Source organism: Hordeum vulgare, chromosome 3H (genome assembly GCF_904849725.1).
Source record: "Hordeum vulgare subsp. vulgare chromosome 3H, MorexV3_pseudomolecules_assembly, whole genome shotgun sequence".
NCBI classification, from domain to species: domain Eukaryota; kingdom Viridiplantae; phylum Streptophyta; class Magnoliopsida; order Poales; family Poaceae; genus Hordeum; species Hordeum vulgare.
The window spans coordinates 118,669,490-118,689,827 of record NC_058520.1 but is presented as its reverse complement, the minus strand read 5'-3'; the positions used below and the strand labels follow the sequence as shown (position 1 = coordinate 118,689,827).

General features: G+C 42.4%; 1 pseudogene; it reads left to right on the top strand.

The window, feature by feature from the left end:
• Nucleotides 1-1,066: 1,066 nt before the first annotated feature.
• Nucleotides 1,067-20,338, top strand: part of LOC123441554 — a 32,075-nt pseudogene continuing 12,803 nt past the window's right edge.

The following is a 20,338-nucleotide window of genomic DNA, read 5'->3' as shown; positions in this document are numbered from 1 at the left end:
TCGGCAAGTCTCTTTACTCGTTCTATAATAGAAGATCATACGACTAACTCTTTACTCACATTGCTTGCAAGCTTCTTGTGATGTTGTATTACCGAGTGGGCCCAGAGATACCTTTTTGTCATAGAGAGTGACAAATCCCAGTCTCGATTCATGCCAACCCAACAGACACCTTCAGAGATACCTCTAGAGCACCTTTACAGTCACCCATTTACATTGTGACGTTTGATATACACAAGGCATTCCTCCGGTGCCCAGGAGCTGCATGATCTCATGGTTATAGAAACTGATACTTGACATGCAGAAAAAAGTAGCAATAAACTGACACGATCACATGCTACGTTCATAGTTAGGATCTTGTCCATCACATCATTCTCCTAATGATGTGATCCCGTTATCAAATGACAATTCTTTTCTATTTCCAGGAAACCTTGACCATCTTTGATCAACGAGCTAGTCCATTAGAGACTTACTAGGGACAGTGTGTTGTCTATGTATTCACACATGCATTTGAGTTTCCAACCAATACAATTCTAGCATGACAATAAATGATTATCACGAACAAGGAAATATAATAATAACTAATTTATTATTGCCTCTAGGGCATATTTCCAACAGCATGCGCCACATGCGTCCGTCTCATGTTCGCGTCGACCCAAGTTGGGCTAAAAATGGGACGGGAATGGGTTGGCATGCAGACGAAAAGCGGATGCACGTCCGTTTGGGTCGGCGTGTTGGACCGACTTTTCTGTCCGCCGCTACCCAAACGGACATGCGCAGACGAAATGGGTCAACACGTTGGAGTTGCTCTTATATGTCGCAGGATAGGATCAACATCTAAAACTAGGCGAGGCTGGGATAGCAGGCCCCACGTCGTCCGCTCGGGCGACCGCCACCTATTCCGCCCACTCTCTACCTTGCCACCACTCGAGGAGGTCGAGGGGCAAGCCCGCGTGGCCACCGGTGACGGTGGCGACGGGGATCTTGCCGCTCCGTTTCTCACGCGGAGGGCAGCGGTCATCGGGGCGGTGACCCCGGGTGGCAAGACGACGACATCTTTGATGGGAGGATGTCGTCACTGGTGCTGGTGGCCAGGACCCTTGGCCGCTCATGCGACGAGGCCCACGTGGTTGCTAGCCGCGACGGGAGGCCTTCTCATTCATCATATCTGAAGGTACGACATCTCCCCCTTGGTGCGGTTGTGGTTGGCTAGGGCCAACCTCTATCCGTGAGAAGGTTGCGGCTGGATGGGGTCAGGGTTGGCCACCGGTGATCTTCGCACGGTGCTGCTACCTATGGTGGACGCTCTGCCTCAGCGTTTGTAGGAGTGTGGGAGGGGTTGCGGTGTGGTGTTTCCCTAAATTGCTTGGATCTGGTAGGCTCGGCGTGTGTGGGTCGGATCCGGCCGGATCTGGCATGTGGTGGTTTGAATCGGTTCCTTGCGGCGGTGCTCTGGGAGAAATACTTGCTCAACTATCGTGTGAGACAACCACAACGACATCACTCTTGGGTGTCGTATACCTTCTTGGAGGTGTGGTCTTCGAGTTGTTCCCCATGGATCTGCTTTTGCGTGGTACAAGCCGTCTTGCTGTAGGGATGTGCTCAAACTCCAAGTGGGAACCTTGCATCGATTATGTTGATGTTGATGGCAACAACGTCTATGGACGCCGTCTTCTTCGCAGGAGGTGTAGTTGTGGACCTCCAGCACCGACGGTACTTTGTTTTGTGGCCACCGGGTGAAAACCTAAGATCGGGCTTGCCGGATCGGATGATGGTGTTGTGTCTTCGACAACACTACCTCCTTGAAGGGGTCATCTTGGTGGCCCAAATGACTGCTCCCATTGGTGCGAATGGTTCAGTGTGGTGTGTTTGGTGGTGGTGGTGCGGCCAGCTTGGGGAAGACAGTGGTGCATTTTCTTCTTCATGTGCTTCTCTTCGCATGTCCTTCGTGTGATATCCGTCCTTTGTTGGACATGCTCAAGACCCTCCCATGGTTGCCGTTGTGCTGCAACGAGCTTCGGGCTTTTGGTGTTGTCTCGCGCAATCATGCCTCCCAACCTGGTAATCATTTCGATCGCGCGTGGCAGATCTCCTAGTCAAGGTTTGTGTTCAGGTTTGGCACTTGTTGATTATGGTTGATCATTTGTTGTGCCGAGGAGCTCGGTACGCATGCCGGTTTGGTGCGCTAGGTTGTTTGCAGAGTCTTGGTATTGTGGTCCCTCGACAGAACCCCACATCTATATGTGTCTCTGGTGGTGTTGGTATTTCTACCTGCTAGCTAGGTCATGACTTCTCATGGATGGCATTTTTTCTCATCTTCTATAACCTTCTTACTTGCATGGTTTTTGGCCTGGTTTCCCTCATAAACGGGGTCAACTTGTGTAGGTTTTCGATCTGGTTTCACTTATAAACTTTTGGCTTTGACAACTTTTTGTGCAAAATATTCAGGTGGGGATCCCCCCCTGATGACCGGTCAAAAAAAATATGCTGCAGGATATAAAGCATGGTGAAGAACCACAATCTCCTCTGCACTTATTTAGTGGTGAAGAACAAAAAATAATTCACTACATTGTGATTGTTTAGTGATGAATATTTTGCTCTTGGGGTTTCAAATATAATCTCCTCCACTCTCAACACCTCTTAAGATATGGTTGTTGATTGAAGAGGTACGAGTGGAAAGCAAGGATGGAGATTAGAGCTTGAATCTAGGTTGGGTGTTGGTGAAGAAAGCCCTTTAAACTCAGCACAAGAAGGTGAAGTTCTTTCTCACAAAATATGATTTGAATGTTTGTTGTTGCTTTGAGTGAATTAATGGCACGGATGGGGATATATAGAGGGTGGACAAAAAAGTCATATCATTACACACTTTTCAGAAAATCTCAGAAGTTCTTCAGGTTTAGTAAATAATGATCAAACAAAGCTAAAGGTGGCAACTTTCAAATTGCTCGGAGAATCCAACCAGAAGTACTTCTAAGGCATCAACCAACCAACGACTCACCTACGTGCTCACTTCTAGAAGTCGTTTCAAAATTCCGATCGAAGAAGCTTCAGAATGTTCGAGCAGTACAAGAGGAATGAGAAACTTGATCTGTAGGGATATCTATGGAAGTGCTTCAGAGTATCCGAAGGGAAAATGGTTGGAGGCTCCAAATATACTAAATGCAAAGAGATAGTGGAAAAATGAAGGAATCTTTTTAGAGCTTTGGAGTTTGATCTTTAAAAGCACACAAAAAGAAACTAAGCTTAGCAACTCAATCCTCTTATAGTATATACATACCTATGTACTCAATGGACACTAAAACTAAGAACGAACTCCCGAGCTTAGACAACACTTGTCGATGAAATAATTGGGGTCATTATTCATTTCCCTTGTTGTATATTTTGGGACTCAATCTGAAATAGACTTTATAAGCATTAGTCCTTTGAGATATGTTATATTAATTACTAAAATTCACCTAGGGAACTAGGATGCACTTCCACATCTCCCCCTTTTGGTAATTGATGAAAACAAAGCTTTACATAAAGTATAATCATGAAGACCGCGATGCTTTGAGGAACATATGATATGATATAAAAGAGTTGTTCTAAATTTGTGCATTATTAAAATTTTTCTTTTGGAATACAATGCACAATCATTTTAATATATGACAAACACTTCTATATGACAGGAATCCTAGTGGATGTCCATCAATGAAACATAAAGTAATTGCCAGCTGAAACATGTATAAACTACAAGGGGCATTACCCTAAGGGAACACACACACACGGATCACTTATGTAGGGATATGTACCTGCAGAAGGATTAAATAACAAGAACTATTCTCTCCTTTTAAGGCATCATGTGAAAGACATATGCATGAATATCAATGCACATGCAACAGATAGATGAGGATAATCATGAGTCACGTGAGATATAAGCACAATATAAAGAGAAAAATGGAATCTGCTAGACATTAAGATGACCACAATTGATCTTCAAAAGAGCAAGTCTTGCAATTATCATAACCATGGTTATAATCCCCAAGGGTTACAATTCCCCCTCACTCTCTCTAAAGAACTAGCTCCCGCCCCCCCTAAACTAGAGCTCTCATGAAGGTAATATAGATCTAGAATTCCTTATCCCTCTTTGGCACCAAGATGAAAAAAGGACAAACCTAGTGCTAAAAGCTCCCACACAAGGTGGGGTATGTGGAAGAATTATATGAGGCAAGCCTTGCCCCCAAAATGTGCAATGCAGAGAGGCGCGTCGAACCAAAAACCTCTTGGCATAAGTAGGGGTACTTCACCACAATGCTAAGCCTGTCCTCCCCCTGTGGCATCATGATACTTGAGAAAAGTAGGAGGTCTATCTAATCTAACAGACTAGGCATCACGAACAAGAAAAAAAAGAGGCATGATCTAGTGAAGAGATATGTAAGGATGAATAGACTAGATCATGAGAATCCGAGGATTTTCAAAAGGTTTTTCATAAAAGTCCCTAAGTGATGTTTTGAGCATGCAACGCTCGAAGATTCAGTACATTTTTCACTTGGAAATTCTAAAGTTGTGGTTCTATTATGACCGAAGGACTGAAGTTAATTAGGAGCCTCCGACCATCCTTGGGATTTAAGAGTGAATGTCTCAGAGATTACGGACTTCAGTGTAGATGAGTACTTCCACCAGAAGCAATTGACAAACTGCTTACATTGGTGCCGAGGGAACCACACTTTACCGCAAATGAAGCATAATCCCTAGGCCTTATTATAGTTACATTGTGTTATTCATTTGTCCTCGACTGGAAATGATGGATAAACTTGAATGGGGGTCTTATCACAATATCTTTAGGACACAGTGAAAATGGCATAGGGAGAGCATGTGCACCCCTATTGGCACTAGAAACATGGGAACCTTCCCATCTTTATTCCTATAACAGTGTGAGCTCATAGGTGCAGTCAAGATCTCTAGGCTTTCGATTCACAACTAACAAGCGTACTGCAAGCTTCAAACCATCGATGAAACACATAGTAGAGTCCATAGGATATGGAAAATATTCATACATAAACTATGACACGACGATACTATCGGATAAAGTGCCGACATAATCCCTGATCGACGTAGTTTGCAAGGTGCGAAGAAACATATAATCAATATCGGTCATCGGATTTTGATTATGACCAAATAATGGTATCTTAGAAAAGGATTAATGACGAAGACTCATCGGATAGACGGTCCTCGACTCGGTAACTAGAACAAAAGGTGCATGCTATTAGCCAATGCTCCTCAACCATTTGACACCAAATCGTTGCCTAAGATAGTCCCTTGACTCACCTCACCTCGTGAAGTCATTTTTAGGAAAGTAAAACTGCATCTAAACCAATCTCTTTGATGCCCTCCGTGATTTCAGTCGTCCGGTTTCATATTTAGATCATTTATATCTGTCATGTCTCTGTTTGACGACCCTGGCCCGCTAGTCCTAATGGGTCGTTGTTCCCATGACTTTTTTCAATCCATGTGATTGATTAGGCTTTTATTTGGCTGTACGCAAGGTTATAATATTTCAGATATTGTTTCATTGGTTCCTAATAATTTGTCCAGATTTATTACATAGCATGAGTAGCGCAATACTTTTCAACTATTTGCATCATCTAAATATTAACAAAAATTTTATGTCCATCTTTCAACACTTTATTAGTAGAAGTCATACTCTATCGTAAAAATAGATCGGCGAGGCAATGCATGCCATCAATAAGCTAGTTTTTTAGGCAAACCATCAACAAACTGGTAGGGAGGAACAACAAACACACCGTTCATGCTTGCATGACCGGCCAATTGGGCGCATTCGTTTCTGGCCTCTACCTCGTGGCCGAAAGGGCCTTGATGCCCACAAGGCCTACGCCTATGCCACATTAATCAAATCGTCCTTGAGGCGTCAAACAATTTCTCACTCTTATGAAACGAGCCTTTGGTGCAGGCGAGTCTATATCTCGTTTTATGTGAGACACGGGAACACACCACGAGCAGAACCTCTAAGTGGACCGACATAGTAACCAAGTATTTCATTGCACTTATATTGTGTATGTTCTTTTTTTACTTCAGTTTATATTTTGAAAAGTACTAAATACACATATTAATGGAAAAAAGTTTCATTTTTTAAAAGTGTTTGTTGGGTAGTGGCATTTTTGCTCTCTCGCTTAGATGAGTCCAAGACTGAACAAACAATTCGTTAAATATAATAAATAAATAAAAACTCCATTTCGTGGACAAAGATGCTTGAGTGCGAGATGTCCATGCCAAATTTAAGATACTTTGGATGTGGGGTCTATGGAAAAGTTTATTGTTTTGTGCACCTGAGAGCTACTCAGATGTCTAAATACTCTAAAATTTAGCACGCACCTCGAGTAGTCAAAACAACTTCCATGCAAAACAAACTAAGATTTTCTTGTATTTTCATGAATTAACAGTTCACCAGGTGCATCCGAGACCAGGCTCAGAATTGGATAGTCGTATTCATCACACATTTAAAAAAATGTTCATTTAGTATGAAAAAAGGATCGCTTAACTTTTAGAAACATGTGTACCATCGAAAAATGAATATACGGCATTTTGAAAATGTTCACGCATTTCAAAAAAAAGTATGTGATATTTTTAGGAAAGGTTATACAATGTAAGTACAAAATATTCCAAATATATATTTCGAACTATTCAAATAAAAGTACGTTACATTTACAAGATATTCAAAAATCCCGCAAATCCGCAAAAAGTATATCTTTTTGTTACACATTTCGGAAAAACAATTATCCAATATAAAAAATGTTCGCATAGTTTAGAAACATGTTTCGTATCATACAATAAAATTAAAATGTACTGCTAAATGTTAACACGTATTCAAAAAAAAATACGAAATAAAAAATGATCATTATTTATTTGGGATTTTAAAACGTATACAATAAATGTTCAATATGCATATGAAAAATATATAATATATGTGGAAAAAGAAATTAGTAATGTTATTTTTTTATAAAAACATATTCTTAATGTATACTGAAAATATACAATATTTATGACAAACTTAGACATGTATAGATATTTTTTTGAAAAACCAAATATAGGAACAAAGGAAACCAAAAATAAATTCTCGAAGAAATAATTAGAAAAACTAAAGAAGGCCCTATTATAACAGTGAAAAGTCAATAAAAATAAAGGGAATAGTTTCAAAAAGTAATACAAAAATAAAAGGAAAATACGAGGTCATCTACAGTTTTAGGGCCGCCCAATAATATCGCCCTGTAGGCGAGACATATAGCTTTGGTGCGACAAATCTAAATTGACCCTGATTGCGTGATTTTGCCACACAAACGGGCACATCTATATTTCGCTCGTTAGACTGATCCCCCCCCCCCCCATATTTCGCTCGTTGCAACTGCTTTTCCACAATAATCGATTAGTTTTTTTTTTGGAACCAACTCCTATTTCCTATTTATTCATAAAAGGCAGGGATCTCTGTCGAAAGAGTATGCACAATACATTCTGGAGGTTCATACAACCACACCTTACATAAACTAGACAAAACACCTTCCTCAGCTAGCAAATGTGTTGCATTATTTGCCGATCTTCGCACCCAGCTCACCTTCCATTGCTGTCGCGTCTCCAATAGCATTTTCACTTCCTGAATTAGAGGTCCCAGCACCGAGAAGTCTTTGTCTTTGCTTGGGAGTTTACTTACAATATCTTTGATATCCATCTCAATATGAAGTTTACTAGCATTCACCTCAGCTGCGAGCTGCGCTGCCCGTCGACATGCTTGTAATTCCATTGTTGATGCATCTTTACCCTGAGGAAAATAGTGGCACGCTCCTCCCAGAACACCCCCCTCATGATTTCTGAACACAACCCCAGCTCCACCCTTCTCTCCTAATTTTGAAGTTGCACCATCAACATTAGCCTTAATCCAACGAGAGTCGGGTGCCTCCCAGCGTTGCACAGGAGGGACTCTTGCATCCCTACTTTCGCGTCCATGCGTGACTTGCCAGTCTTCCACCTGTTTCATCACCGCACGTACAATGCATTCAGTTTCATCAATTCTTCTTCCATCTCTTGCATTATTTCTAGCCAGCCACAAACCATAGACCCCCTGCATCATAATCGCCTTCTCATCTTCTGAAGCATCCTCCAACCATGATAGCATCCATTTGGAAATATCACTCTGAGAGCTAGCGGTAACCGGCGGGATCGCCACCAGAACTCCCACTTCCGAGTGCAAAATCTTCCAAAAAATAGCTGAATGACAGCAGCCCCAGAACCTATGATAGTTAGACTCTTCTCGACCACATACAATGCAGAAAACCCCAGCCTTAATTCTCCTCCTATGAAGCTCTGAACCAACCGCTAACCCATTCCTGATTAGTCTCCACATGTGAGTTTTTACCTTACCAGGAGCGACCGCTTCCCATAAACCGAGCCATGCCTTATGCCTTGCCAACGTTGATGAGGACTCCGCCTGCCCAGATTTAAGTCTTTTTCGTGACATCCTTAAATGATATGCCGACCTCACCGAAAAGATGCCATTTTTTGCATAATTCCAAGCTTGGTAATCTTCCACAGCCGGCCCCCCAATTTGAATCTGCATGATTTCATGTGCTTCATCCGGCGGAAACATTTCATGAATCTTGCGTGAATCCCATGCAGATCCATGAGAGTTCAATAAATCACATACCCTGTTAATCCCTTGGGATGTAAGTCTGGCCTAGTGGCGTCAAACTCCCTTTCCTTGGGATCCAGTTATCATGGTGGATTCTGATTTTACTTCCATCTCCTATCCTCCATATTAGTCCATCCAACAACAGATTACGGCCATGTATTATACTCCTGAAGGTGAATGATCCTCCTCCAGGGCAAGTAGCATTCAGAATTGAGCTCTCAGGGAAGTACCTTGCTTTAAGTACCCTTGCGCATAAAGAAGAGGGTACCTAAAGTAGCCTCCAAGCTTGCTTCGCAAGCAACGCTTGGTTAAAAGCCTCTGGGTCGCGAACACCACTCCCTATGAATCATGGTTGGTCGAGTGGAGAAACTGTGTCGTGGGATAATGGTCGCTCTTGGGAGAAAAGATGAATCGTTTGTGGATCGTAACTTGAGCTCACGACATGGGGTATCTTAATTATTGCTGATTTAGTATAACCTTTGTATCGGAGGGAGTATCTTCTTTGTTAAATACAACTTCACCAAGCAAACGTCATTGACTCCATATGGAATCAAACTGCGTATGTCCGGGAATTGTATGGCTATCAATGACAATTACAATTAGATATACCATGAAACGTCATTGACTCCATATGGAATCAAACTGCGTATGTCCGGGAATTACCAGCCATACAAAGGGCATATGTGTCATCAAGTCTTTCCCTCTTTAACTATTCTCACATTACAATTAGATATACCATGCAAGTAATTTGAAATTCATAGTTTCGTTTATTCATAAGAAACAAACATTACTTCATCCGAATCATCTTCACCAGAAACATAAACAAAATCCATTGGCTAACATGGGGTGCCATTAAAAATATTTGTAACGCCTCCTCTTAACATCAAACTGAACTTGTTGCATGGTAGTTGATTGGTAGATGCAGAGAAAGCAAGCTTGCTGCAGGGTGCCATTGAAGGAGATGCACACCAGTTGGTTATGTTCCGCTCCTCTTAACATCAAACTGAACTTGCTGCATGGTAGTTGATTGGTAGATGTAGAGAAAGCAAGCTTGCTGCAGGGTGCCATTGAAGGAGATGCACACCAGTTGGTTCTGTTCCGTTCCCTACAACGCAGAGTCTGGTGATCTGTAGTAGAACATAGAAATCACTTTTTTCTTAAATCTAACATTGCAGAACAAGCCAAATTGGTGGGGCATATGTGATAAATCCAACAGCTGGAGTACACACGCTCGATGTAGCCATCGTATTCCTCTCCCATCAATCTTCTCCACCCTTTGTACAGGGTTTTCTCCAACACGCTCATAGGCACAACACCAAACAGGTGATGCTCGTGGTTCGCGCCTAGTAAAAGCAGAGGTGCGCGGCTGGCCGGGTGGTGGGAAGATGCGTACAAGGATGGCTCAGAAGTAGCGTGGCGGGGGCACATCTGGGTGGCAGTGACCAGCGAAGGACCCAAGCTGGGCGGAAGGAGAGGGCCATGGATTGGAGCGATCTTGGGTCGTCGCTGATGTGCTGAAGACAGAGAGAAAAGGAGGGAAACATAGTGGAAAGTGGAGGAAGGCGGGCCGAGGGGGCTTGCCGGTGTGGCCGTCGGCAGCGGCGGCCGGTTTTTGGTGGTCGGGCCGGGACATCTCTCGCGTGTGGCGGCGCAGAGGGGAGGTTGGGGGAGGAATACCCTAATGAATCGTTTTCACGGGGTGGGTGGACTGCGGGTTCAATTACCTAAAAGACATGGGCTTTTTAAAAAAATGGCAGCAGCGGGTCTTCCGACGGAAGCAATATCATCTTTATTATTAGGTAATGATTCATAATATACAAGAAGGAAAAAAAATAAGAAAAAATATTTACACGAATCTCAATGCAAAATCAACGGATTATAGTATTGACTAAGACTTGTCTGGGTCTACTGATTTTTAGCACACTCGTTCCGTATTTAATAACACACCATACCGAGAGCAACTAGTTAGCGAGCGCTCGTTTGGTAGCCTCCTAGCGAACACTCCTACGCGCCGCGATTTAGCGCGTTCTCAGCCGCCCCCATGTGTCGTGATCTGAGCGCTTCTTTCGATTATTTTTTTCTGCACGCGTTTTTAGTTTTTAGAGTAGTTTTTTTCTGTTTTTTTTTGTGTTTCAATTTTTCATCGGTCTTTCTTAGCTTTTTGACGAAACAAAATTCATTTTTTTCACGAGAAAACACATTTTTTGTTTTTTTATGAGAGACATGGTTTTGCTTTCGCGAGAAGCACAATTTTGTCCTCACGAGAGACACGGGCATGCCTTTCGGAAACAAAAAAAATGTGTCTTCTGTTTTTGTTTTGCGAGAGGCACGGTTTGGCTTCGGCGAGAGCCACGGTTTTGTCTTCGCGAGAGGCATGGCCGTGCCTCTCGGAAAGGACAAAAAAATGGCTTTCTGTTTTTTTTGCGAGAGACACAGTTTTGTCTTGGTGAGAGGCATGTCCGTACCTCTCGAAAAAACACGAAAAAACACGTTTTCTGTTTTTTTCCTATCGCGAGAAGCATGGTTTTTTTGTCTGGTTTTTGTGAAAAAAATCGTTAAAATCTATCAATATGGAATCTAGTTTTGAAGAAACCTAACGGTGAAAACGGTTCAAGATTTGGACGCACGGAGATAAAATATTATTAAAATACGAATCTATGAAAAAAAAGGAAAACGCATGCAATGCGTCACTTGTGACAACCTGAAGGATGATAATGATCTTTAAAAAGTGTACTTCTTAAATAGTGATTTCGCATCATACCTACCCAATTTATCTGCTTCAAAATTCGAACTTCTAAGTTCATGAGTAAAACTACAATAATTAAAAGAAGTCGCCCAAGCATTAATTTCTTTTATTGACACCCTCTTTTTTTAGAAACTTTTATGACACCCTCTTGAGTAAAAAAAGTCCCAAGCTCGTTGCAAGTGCTAACGTTACGTCGCCTGCAGCGCGCCCTACCTGGGCCGGGCCCAAAATAGCAGGGGGGTCATCTTTTCGTGCATTTGTTTTACTTTTCTCAAGCACATTATGGATACCGGACCTTTGAAGTGCTGGCTATAAAGGGAGCTTTATCACTTTGGGATGACTTATATGTGCACCGCATTCAGCTTGCAGCAGATTGCAAGACGGTGGTAGATGACATAAAGAAGGAGAACACTACATGTTATGTACGGTGATTCGAGAGATTGTAGATTGTTCATTAAGTTTTCCTTTTTTAAGATAGTTCATAAATTTAAGAGTTCAAACTTTATAGCTCACGATTTAGCAAAGTATGCTCTCTCTCTCTCTCTTTCGGATGGTCATGTTTGGTTACGCCATTCGGAATATACTTCATTTGTCTTCATAAACATTGTGACGGGTTAATAACATTGTTTAACAAATTGGTAACAGGTAGTTGCTCGTCCGGCTTGGGAGTAGCGATTAATCGATGAATCGGCTTATTAATTGAATTAACTGGTCGACCATTAGTCGGTAGATTTAATAGAAATTTGCCAACATATATCTAATTTTTATGTATTATATCATACTCTCATGCTCACAGTTATGTACTATATCAGAATGTGCTACTGTTTGGTCGAACTTGAGTTATTGAGGAGCAAGAGTGGGATGGGAGGGGTTATGGGGGGAAATTGGCTTTGTTTGCCAACAAGTTAATGAACCGACACCAATTGATTGGCCTAACAACCGATTAATCGGTCTCACAAGTTAACACGATGAACAGATGTTATTCGATCCAGTCATCCAACGAGTAGCGATTAACTGGCCTATTAATCGGACGAATTCTTAAACAATGGTTAATAAGGCTTTCCAGGATTATCAAAAAATGTTTTAATTTTCTTGTTTCTTTTTTTAAAATAATCTTACTTTGTTTTGCTAAAATATACAAGTAATTTTATCAAATTTTATTAAACATACTCATGTACTTTTTAAAAAAGTCTCAAAGTATTTTACAAATTTGTTCATGTATTTTCTCAAATGCATTTCTGTTAACATGATCATCAAGTATTTAAGGTGTTACGAGTATTTAAAAAAATGACTGCGTATATGAAAAATCACTGACTTCATATTTGGAAATGTTCATCATACTTTATTAAAGATTCATCTTATATTACAAAATTGTTCATCGCTTTTTTCAGAAATGTTCATGGCATATGTTAAAAAAATACCGTATTTGAAAAAAAATGTGTTCGTCACATTCTATATACCTAAAAAGTTCATCATCACTAACTAATTATCTTAATATACAGCCTATCAACATCATCGTTTCATTATTGACTGTGGTTGTACCATTTAAGTAATACTAGCAAATATGCCCGTGCGTTGCAACGGAGACAAAAAATATTATGTGCTATAGCTATATAAGCGTTTTTTAGGATTGATTCAATATCCCCATATATGAACATCCGCTCTTTTAACATGGTGGCTCATCATGTTGTCACTTAACTTTCTCTCCCACCCTCATTGATGATGGTCACGATGTTCACGTGATCACAATACATCCAACATGCTAAATTCTAAGGTAATGAGCACTAGTGGGGACGGGGCCTTTAGCCCCGGCCCGTAAGGGGCTTTAGTCCCGGTTCACCAACCGGGACTAAAGGCCTAACCTTTAGTCCCGGCCCTGTTACAAGCCGGGGCTAAAGGTGCTCTACGTGGGCGCCTCGTAACGTCCTAGGGGCAGGACCTTTAGTCCCGGTTCGTTCCACGGGCCGGGACTAAAGAGTTTCAGATTTTGCTTATTTTTGGGTTTTTTTTGAATGAAATTATTTTTGGGTTTTAGGGTTTTAGGGTTTAGGTGTTCAGGAGATTAACGTGATGCCTCGTTTGGTGTTCGGGAATTAGTTTTCGTATAATTTAAATAGAAATAATTATGCATATATATATAAGATTAACTTATCTTACAAGCGAGCATATATATACAATTATATGGAGATCTGAATTATCGGGACTAGAGCCCGTCTATTCGATTACATGGACGAACATCAGTAATGGCCCCTAGCTACACTAAATCGTCCTTTGTCATCTATAGCTTCCGTCCTCAGAAAGGTCGCAAGCTCCTCTGCAACAGCAATCGCGCGTTGCTCTGGTAGGACCTTCGTCGTCATGGTCGTGTACTATATAAGAAGAGGAGATGAATATGAATATCAATCATGATAACAAAGAATGACGGGTAAAAATAGAGGTGTGAATGTTCATTGCTTACGTCGAATCTGTGATCCTTGTGCTCAGAGGTAAACGTGCGAATGGTCTCGCAAACATAGTATCCGCATAGATGTGTTCCCCGTGGCTGCTGGTCGCACTTTACGAGAATAGAATATATGTAATCAAAATAATAATCTAGCATCATAAATGTATTGAAAATAGAAGTATATCATACTACTACTTACCTGAGCCGCTCTAAAGGTCAGCTTCTTAGGAAAGTTACCGGGAGTCACGCACTTGAACCGCTTCCAAACCCTGCCCGACAAGGATAATAATTTGCTAAGTTTTTCATTAATTAATATACCAGAAAATCATCGAAAGAGACCGATAGAGCGCAAGAATGATTGAAATTACCCTTGGAGCATGTCCTACAGGCTTTGGAACTGTTCCAAGGGTCTCGATAATGGGTCGAAGGCATCAACTCTTCCCTTATCAATTTGAATGACCAACAGAATCCAATGGAAGCTGCACATGTATATATATATATGTGTGTGTGTGTGTGTGTCAGTAACTTATCAATTACACTTATAAGTGAATGGACACAACAGAGTAAAGACCCTCACCTGAAGTTGTATGGAAACAGTATGTGGTCACAGAAATTTTGATCTGTTAGAAACCTTAGAAGGTTTTCCTCCGTCTCCTTGGGTTTATCAGTTAGCGTCACTATATGTATTTTATCTGGGTCAATAAACCCAATATTTAGGATGTTCTTACTTTTACAATCCAGAATCTTCATTCTGCATAATAGAGTACAAGTTATATATAGACAATGAATTGAAATAACTAAACAAGTTATATGTAGACAACGAATTGAAAAACTTACAGACAATAGCAACTCATAAGCGATTTGTCGAGGGCGTCGCCTTTGTACATCTGGAAGAGTTCATCAAAGTCGATATGGATTTGTTTCGGGGCGGCCGTAGTACTCCCGTGGGACACTCAGCACGATCATCGTTCTCCCATTCTTTGATTCACTTAAGTACCATCGATGCAAGTAACGCATATTTGTTGGGAGATCATCTTTGCTCACCAAAGGCTCTCCCATGACAAACTGTGGCTTAGGGGCTACCACAGCCTTGGGTATCTCGTCGTCTTGGGAAGCCAGCAAATCTTCAACCGAGACACCACATTCAGCCGCCAACTCCTTTGCTATTTCAAAAGCTAGCCCCTGCACCGGAGGGGGAACATTCTCGGTTAACACCTTGAGGGGTGGGATCGACTGTTTGGCCTGTTGTCCAAGCTGAGGAACGTCTGATTTTTTCTTCTTTGTAGTTGAACTTGATTTGCTCCCACTTGCACTTGCACGTGATCTGCTCTTTTTCACTTCCTTCTGCAATGTGCGTGTATAGTCATCAGGCTTATGGTGTAAGTCATACTGTGATGGAAGGGTCATGAAGTCTTTTGCCCATGCTATTTGCTTCTCGGTGTATTCCGGGCGGGGCTCGAGTTCCTTCTTTTTCATCTGCGCATCATGATGTTCCTTTGCTATCCTGGCGTTTTCCTCGGGGGTATGATCATAAGGTCTGATAGGAAGATTAGCATGACGTACCTTTGGGAGGGGCGACCGTTTGCGCTTTGGGGGGCTCCGTCGCTTAGGAATCATCGGCGGAGCGTTCTTGGTGGCACGCTCCCGCTTAGTATCCGGAGCGGGCGGCAGCGGAGACGGACGACCCAAGTCCGGCGGCGGTGATCGAGATGGAATCGTGTTGTGTTGGCCGACGTCATGTGGAGGGCTTGGAGGTGATCTGCTCTTTTTCACTTCCTTCTGCAATGTGCGTGTATAGTCATCAGGCTTATGGTGTAAGTCATACTGTGATGGAAGGGTCGTGAAGTATTTTGCAAATGCTATTTGCTTCTCGGTGTATTCCGGGCGGGGCTCGGGTTCCTTCTTTTTCATGTGCGCATCATGATGTTCCTTTGCTATCCTTGCGTTTTCCTCGGGGGTACGATCATAAGGTCTGATAGGAAGATTAGCATGACGTACCTTTGGGAGGGGCGACCGTTTGCGCTTTGGGGGGCTCTGTCGCTTAGGAATCGTCGACGGAGCATTCTTGGTGGCACGCTCCCACTTAGTATCCGGAGCGGGCAGCGGCGGAGACGGACGACCCAAGTCCTGCGGCGGTGATCGAGATGGACTCGTGTTGTGCTGGCCGACGTCATGTGGAGGGCTTGGAGGTAATGAAGGTGTAGGTGACCTGCGATGACTCGGAGGCGGTGTTGTCCTTGGGGCCGAGCCTCAAAGCTTGATGTAGTTCTTGTCCCATAGGATGACTCCACCCAGTACTTCTCCGAGTGTCCTCTCATCTTCGGGTCCAGCTATGTCGAGCTCCATATCATGAAACCCCGTCAGGATTTCATCCACCCCGACTTTAGCAAAGCCAGCTGGAATCTCACGGCCATGCCAGCGTGCATCAGGGCCAGAAGGTAAAGCTTGTCCGACGGCCACCTTCATGGATATGTTCTTGAATTTCTGATGGAGTTCACATGATGTTGACTCCTTGATTCCATCCACGGGGTAGCCGGGACCGCCCTCTATCATTCTTCGTGCATCGTCGGGCGAGGCCTCAGATTCAGCCACGCTGCTTTTCCGCTTAGATGGGGCGCCGGTAATATCAAGTGCAGGATCTTCCTGGCGCGCTACTCCTCTAATCTCATCAATCTGCTTCTGTTGCTCGTTAATCCTGGCAAGCAACTGGTTGAACTTGTCATTCTCCTCATCCCGCTGCCGCTTCTTTGCTCTCTCTCGGCTTCTGTAAGTGTCTTGGTCTCTGGCAAACCCAAGCCACCACGGGTAAGAAGGACCGAAGCCTCACGTTCGTCCTCCATGTTCGTCATTGCCGAGGACCAGTGTGAGCAAATCGTTCTCTCTATCTGCAGTGAACTTTCGTTTTCCCTCCTTAATTTCTTTCACTATCCTTTTCCAATTCTCCCTGGGTATCCTAAGATTGTCACTTCAGATGAGGTCCCCTGTTTTTTCGTCGTACGAACCACCATGCGCAAGGAACCAATTTCTTGCTCTCAATTCCCACTCATCACGGAGTGGTTCAGGTACGATGCCTTTATCTAGCAGATCTTGCTCTTTCTTATCCCACTTTGGGATGGCAGTCTCATAGCCCCTGGCCCCAGCTTGTGGTGATATTTCTTCTTGTCGGCATTTATCTTGTTCTTTTCTGATAATGCCTGGGCATCTTCTGACTCCTTGTACTCTTGAAATGCCTTCCAGTGATTCGCCTGCTTGGCTAGATACCCCTCGAATACTGGCACTTTCTTTGTCTTCAGATAGTTTTTCCATAGCTTCTTCTTCCAGCTACGGAACAGTTCGGCCATCTTCTTTAGAGTCCACTGCTTGACTTTGGCCCTCAGTTTGTCTGCGGCGTCTTCATTCTCACATTCTGGCAGGTTGAAATGTGACATGAGATCATTCCAAAGATTATCTTTGTACCTTTCGGCGACATAGTCACTATCGGCTGCTCCTCTGCGCTTGTTCCACTCCCGAACGCTGATCGGGACGTGATCCCTAACGAGAACTCCGCATTGCTTCTTGAATGTGTGAGCAGCATTCTTAGGAAGCTTGGGTTCGCTGGACACTTAAGCATATACAATAGCAAAATTAAGCCGGGCGGAGCCCAGTCCCGGACACTTAAGCATATACAATAGCAAAATTAAACTAGTTCTATTAATTTTCTTGCTAAAAATAAACTATTAACACTTAAGCATATACAATAGCAAAATTAAACTATTAACACTTAAGCATATACAATAGCTAAATTAAGCAATAATCTAAGAAACACTATTAACACTTAAGCATATACACTATACAATAGCAAAATTAAATGACAAAAAATATATTTCTTCTTCTTGTAACCCTAAACTAATTTTTCCTCTTCTTCTATTTCTCCTCTTCTTCTACTTCTTCTACTTCTACTTCTCCTCTTCTTCTACTACTTCTCCTCTTCTCTTCTTCTACTTCTCCTCTCCTCCTCTTCTAATTTTTTCTCTTCTTCTACTTCTCCTCTTCTTCTATTTTTCCTCTTCTTCTCCTCTCCTCCTCTTCTTATTCTCCTTTTTCTTATTTTCTTCTCCTCCTCTTCTTATTTTCCTTTTTCCTAATTCTACATATTACTAACCCTAATAATCTAGCACAAACCTAATAACAATAGGAATTAAATGATAAAAAAATATTTTTCTTCTTTTCTTCCCTTTTTCTTCCTTTCTTCTCCTTTTTCTTCCTTTCTTCTCCTTTTTCTTCCTTTCTTCCCTTTTTCTTCTTTTCTTCTCATTTTTCTTCTTTTCTTCTCCTTCCCTTTTTCTTCCTTTCTTCTCCTTTTTCTTCCTTTCTTCTCCTTTTTCTTCTTTTCTTCTCCTTTTTCTTCCTTTCTTCTCCTTTTTCTTATTTTCTTCTCCTTTTTCTTATTTTCTTCTCCTTTTTCTTCTTTTCTTCTACTGGCCGGAGTGTTGGGGAGGAGGGGGCGGGGGGCTTACCGACCGGAGGTGTCGACAGCGCGTGGCGAGGAGGACGGCGGCACGCGGTGAGGAGGACGGCGCGCGGCGAGGAGGACGGCGGCGGCGAGCAGGACGACGGCGACGGCGAGGAGGACGGCAGGCGGCCGCGAGCAGGACGACGGGCAGCCTGACGGTGTCGTCGAGTTCGTCGTTGTGCCGCGCCGGGCAGGAGAACGAGAGGAAGAAGAAGAGAAATGGACGATTTGGTTTGGAAATTTTCTAACTCCCGCTTATACAGGTGGATCTTTAGTCCTGGTGCGTGGCTCCAACCGGGACTAAAGACCCCCTTTAGTCCCGGGTGGAGCCACGACCCGGGACTAAAGGCCCTTTTTCGGTAGACCAGAAGGCGGGAAGCAGGGGCCTTTAGTCCTGGGGCGTGGCAAGAACCGGGACTAAAGGTTAGGCTATTAGTCCCGGTTTTAGACAAAAGCCGGGACTAAAGTGTTGCCTATATAAACCCTCGCCCCTGCCCACCATATCCCCTGTTTTTTGGTTGTTGAAGTGTGACCATGCCATGCTCTTGCCACTCTACTTCATGCACATGACGTGTTCGATGAAATGCCCGAGCCACTCTACTTAAGCTTTCTCCTCTCCAAGCTTGACCTCCAAGCTCCATTTTCCTTAATATTTGTCTAGGTTTGGCCGTGCACCAACTGCACAAGTGTTTTAAAAGGTTAGCTACTTCATCCTTTCATTTATCACTGCTAGTGTAGGTCATTTCAAATGCTCAAAATAACTTCTTAGAGTCTGCACATGCGTAGGGTGTCGTCCCGTGCCCGTCCTCACCATTGTCGATCGCCCTGTGCCGATCTCGTCGCGAGCACCACCGTGGTGAGCCTCTTGTTCTTATCTTCTTTTTAAAAGAAAAAATTATTACTTGTATGATTTAGATACATACTTGTATAAATTACTCACTTCATTATTTTTTGTTATTATATAGTGCGATGGTTTTGGTATCCGCCTCCGTCGGCCCTCGTCCTGTCTATGATTCGGATGTGGTATATATTATCTTTTATAACTATTTGTTTTATTTAGTGTTTATGACAATTATGACGACCAACGTGACATATATTTTTTTAATTTAGGAGGTATGTGAACCGGAAATTCCAACCCACATAAAAATTCTTGTCGAGAAGTTAAATTTGGTTGAAAAAGAAAACAAATACTTGAAGAAAAAATTGAAAATAATTGAGGATAAGAATATGGAACTGGAGTTGCATGTCGCCGATGTCATCGATGATCGCAAGATGAAGATCGATGCGATGCGGTTGAAGATGGATGCAATGCGCTTGAAGATGGATGAAATGCGCTTGAAGATTAGGAATATTAGAAAATATGCCATTGATAAAGAGGCTTGGTATCGTTATGTTGTTGGGTCAATTATTACCTTAGTTGCGATTTTGATCGCGTTTGTTGTTGCATTTAAATGTTTAACATAGTTGTATGTTGTTTTATGAGAGAACTTTATGTATTTATTTTTTGCAATAATAACATTTGATCACTACTGTTCTTTGGCTTTAATGTGATGATGAACTTGTATTAATTTGGTCATATGTTCTGCAATGGTTTTTTGATATATTTAATTTCATAATAGAGATGAATCGCCAATGATAATATTTAATTTCATAATATGGTTTTTTGAACTCCATACTTTTTGTGTGTTCAAAATGCACCATTCAAAGGCACATCACAAAATTTCAACAATTTCTGACTTCATTTGGTATATTTCGTGCATTTACTTATTTTTTTTGAGCTAGTTGACCCTGAAATTGAAAAGCACTACAAATGAACTCTGAAAATGTTGAAAGTTGGCATGCTATCATCATTTCACCCACATAGCATGTGTTAAAAAGTTGAGAGGGCTACGACAAAAACTGGATGCACTTCGTGTACAAAACGGACAATCTCTCTCGAAGTATCAGGGTTTCGAACGAGAACTCATCTCTTACATGGATACT